Below are 2,500 nucleotides of genomic sequence, written 5' to 3'. Positions count from 1 at the left end.
CTACTTGTGCATATTGCAAGATGTCAGTTTCTAAGTGAATGAGCAAAAGAGCATACAGCACCTGGTATTCCCAGGCGGTCTCCCATCCAAGTACTAACCAGGCCCGACCCTGCTTAGCTTCCGAGATCAGACGAGATCGGGCGTTGCCAGGCTGGTATGGCCGTACGAAATAAGTTGACAACCATAGGCTACTTATCCATATACAGATTTAGCAATTGACAATGCAAGGTAGTCTCTCTCTCTCTCTCTCTCTCTCTCTCTCTCGTGTCAAAATGAAAACAGCTTCCAGCCCCTTTCATGAAGGACTACTTGTGCATATTGCAAGATGTCAGTTTCTAAGTGAATGAGCAAAAGAGCATACAGCACCTGGTATTCCCAGGCGGTCTCCCATCCAAGTACTAACCAGGCCCGACCCTGCTTAGCTTCCGAGATCAGACGAGATCGGGCGTTGCCAGGCTGGTATGGCCGTACGAAATAAGTTGACAACCATAGGCTACTTATCCATATACAGATTTAGCAATTGACAATGCAAGGTAGTCTCTCTCTCTCTCTCTCTCTCTCTCTCTCGTGTCAAAATGAAAACAGCTTCCAGCCCCTTTCATGAAGGACTACTTGTGCATATTGCAAGATGTCAGTTTCTAAGTGAATGAGCAAAAGAGCATACAGCACCTGGTATTCCCAGGCGGTCTCCCATCCAAGTACTAACCAGGCCCGACCCTGCTTAGCTTCCGAGATCAGACGAGATCGGGCGTGGCCAGGCTGGTATGGCCGTACGAAATAAGTTGACAACCATAGGCTACTTATCCATATACAGATTTAGCAATTGACAATGCAAGGTGGTCTCTCTCTCTCTCTCTCGTGTCAAAATGAAAACAGCTTCCAGCCCCTTTCATGAAGGACTACTTGTGCATATTGCAAGATGTCAGTTTCTAAGTGAATGAGCAAAAGAGCATACAGCACCTGGTATTCCCAGGCGGTCTCCCATCCAAGTACTAACCAGGCCCGACCCTGCTTAGCTTCCGAGATCAGACGAGATCGGGCGTTGCCAGGCTGGTATGGCCGTACGAAATAAGTTGACAACCATAGGCTACTTATCCATATACAGATTTAGCAATTGACAATGCAAGGTAGTCTCTCTCTCTCTCTCTCTCTCTCTCTCTCTCGTGTCAAAATGAAAACAGCTTCCAGCCCCTTTCATGAAGGACTACTTGTGCATATTGCAAGATTTCAGTTTCTAAGTGAATGAGCAAAAGAGCATACAGCACCTGGTATTCCCAGGCGGTCTCCCATCCAAGTACTAACCAGGCCCGACCCTGCTTAGCTTCCGAGATCAGACGAGATCGGGCGTGGCCAGGCTGGTATGGCCGTACGAAATAAGTTGACAACCATAGGCTACTTATCCATATACAGATTTAGCAATTGACAATGCAAGGTAGTCTCTCTCTCTCTCTCTCTCTCTCGTGTCAAAATGAAAACAGCTTCCAGCCCCTTTCATGAAGGACTACTTGTGCATATTGCAAGATGTCAGTTTCTAAGTGAATGAGCAAAAGAGCATACAGCACCTGGTATTCCCAGGCGGTCTCCCATCCAAGTACTAACCAGGCCCGACCCTGCTTAGCTTCCGAGATCAGACGAGATCGGGCGTTGCCAGGCTGGTATGGCCGTACAAAATAAGTTGACAACCATAGGCTACTTATCCATATAGAGATTTAGCAATTGACAATGCAAGGTAGTCTCTCTCTCTCTCTCTCTCTCTCGTGTCAAAATGAAAACAGCTTCCAGCCCCTTTCATGAAGGACTACTTGTGCATATTGCAAGATGTCAGTTTCTAAGTGAATGAGCAAAAGAGCATACAGCACCTGGTATTCCCAGGCGGTCTCCCATCCAAGTACTAACCAGGCCCGACCCTGCTTAGCTTCCGGGATCAGACGAGATCGGGCGTTGCCAGGCTGGTATGGCCGTACGAAATAAGTTGACAACCATAGGCTACTTATCCATATACAGATTTAGCAATTGACAATGCAAGGTAGTCTCTCTCTCTCTCTCTCTCTCTCTCTCTCGTGTCAAAATGAAAACAGCTTCCAGCCCCTTTCATGAAGGACTACTTGTGCATATTGCAAGATGTCAGTTTCTAAGTGAATGAGCAAAAGAGCATACAGCACCTGGTATTCCCAGGCGGTCTCCCATCCAAGTACTAACCAGGCCCGACCCTGCTTAGCTTCCGAGATCAGACGAGATCGGGCGTTGCCAGGCTGGTATGGCCGTACGAAATAAGTTGACAACCATAGGCTACTTATCCATATACAGATTTAGCAATTGACAATGCAAGGTGGTCTCTCTCTCTCTCTCTCGTGTCAAAATGAAAACAGCTTCCAGCCCCTTTCATGAAGGACTACTTGTGCATATTGCAAGATGTCAGTTTCTAAGTGAATGAGCAAAAGAGCATACAGCACCTGGTATTCCCAGGCGGTCTCCCATCCAAGTACTAACCAGGCCCGAC

At 47.3% G+C, this 2,500-nt stretch overlaps 9 non-coding genes across 9 annotated transcripts in view; all 9 read right to left on the bottom strand.

Annotated features, from left to right (window-relative positions):
- Nucleotides 1-49: 49 nt before the first annotated feature.
- LOC146239847 (5S ribosomal RNA) lies at nt 50-168 on the bottom strand. The gene has a single exon (XR_014735871.1). It is a non-coding gene; the product is annotated as a 5S ribosomal RNA (ribosomal RNA).
- A 186-nt stretch (nt 169-354) lies between these two features.
- Nucleotides 355-473, bottom strand: LOC146239846 (5S ribosomal RNA). Its single transcript, XR_014735868.1, has one exon. It is a non-coding gene; the product is annotated as a 5S ribosomal RNA (ribosomal RNA).
- A 184-nt stretch (nt 474-657) lies between these two features.
- On the bottom strand, nt 658-776 carry LOC146239845 (5S ribosomal RNA). Its single transcript, XR_014739371.1, has one exon. It is a non-coding gene; the product is annotated as a 5S ribosomal RNA (ribosomal RNA).
- Nucleotides 777-948: 172 nt separating this feature from the next.
- Nucleotides 949-1,067, bottom strand: LOC146239844 (5S ribosomal RNA). Its single transcript, XR_014735867.1, has one exon. It is a non-coding gene; the product is annotated as a 5S ribosomal RNA (ribosomal RNA).
- A 186-nt stretch (nt 1,068-1,253) lies between these two features.
- On the bottom strand, nt 1,254-1,372 carry LOC146239843 (5S ribosomal RNA). The gene has a single exon (XR_014739370.1). It is a non-coding gene; the product is annotated as a 5S ribosomal RNA (ribosomal RNA).
- A 178-nt stretch (nt 1,373-1,550) lies between these two features.
- On the bottom strand, nt 1,551-1,669 carry LOC146239842 (5S ribosomal RNA). The gene has a single exon (XR_014739614.1). It is a non-coding gene; the product is annotated as a 5S ribosomal RNA (ribosomal RNA).
- A 178-nt stretch (nt 1,670-1,847) lies between these two features.
- On the bottom strand, nt 1,848-1,966 carry LOC146239841 (5S ribosomal RNA). The gene has a single exon (XR_014735107.1). It is a non-coding gene; the product is annotated as a 5S ribosomal RNA (ribosomal RNA).
- A 184-nt stretch (nt 1,967-2,150) lies between these two features.
- On the bottom strand, nt 2,151-2,269 carry LOC146239840 (5S ribosomal RNA). Its single transcript, XR_014735866.1, has one exon. It is a non-coding gene; the product is annotated as a 5S ribosomal RNA (ribosomal RNA).
- Nucleotides 2,270-2,441: 172 nt separating this feature from the next.
- LOC146239839 (5S ribosomal RNA) overlaps nt 2,442-2,500 on the bottom strand; it is a 119-nt gene continuing 60 nt past the window's right edge. Inside the window, exon 1 of the ribosomal RNA XR_014735865.1 lies at nt 2,442-2,500. This exon is cut by the window's right edge and continues 60 nt beyond it. This is a non-coding gene — a ribosomal RNA (5S ribosomal RNA).

The sequence above is a fragment of the Hypomesus nipponensis genome, chromosome 20 (genome assembly GCF_054491055.1).
Source record: "Hypomesus nipponensis isolate SF chromosome 20, ASM5449105v1, whole genome shotgun sequence".
In the NCBI taxonomy this organism is placed as follows: Eukaryota; Metazoa; Chordata; class Actinopteri; order Osmeriformes; family Osmeridae; genus Hypomesus; species Hypomesus nipponensis.
Note: the sequence above shows the minus strand (reverse complement) of the source record. Positions and strands in the feature narration are given on the sequence as shown.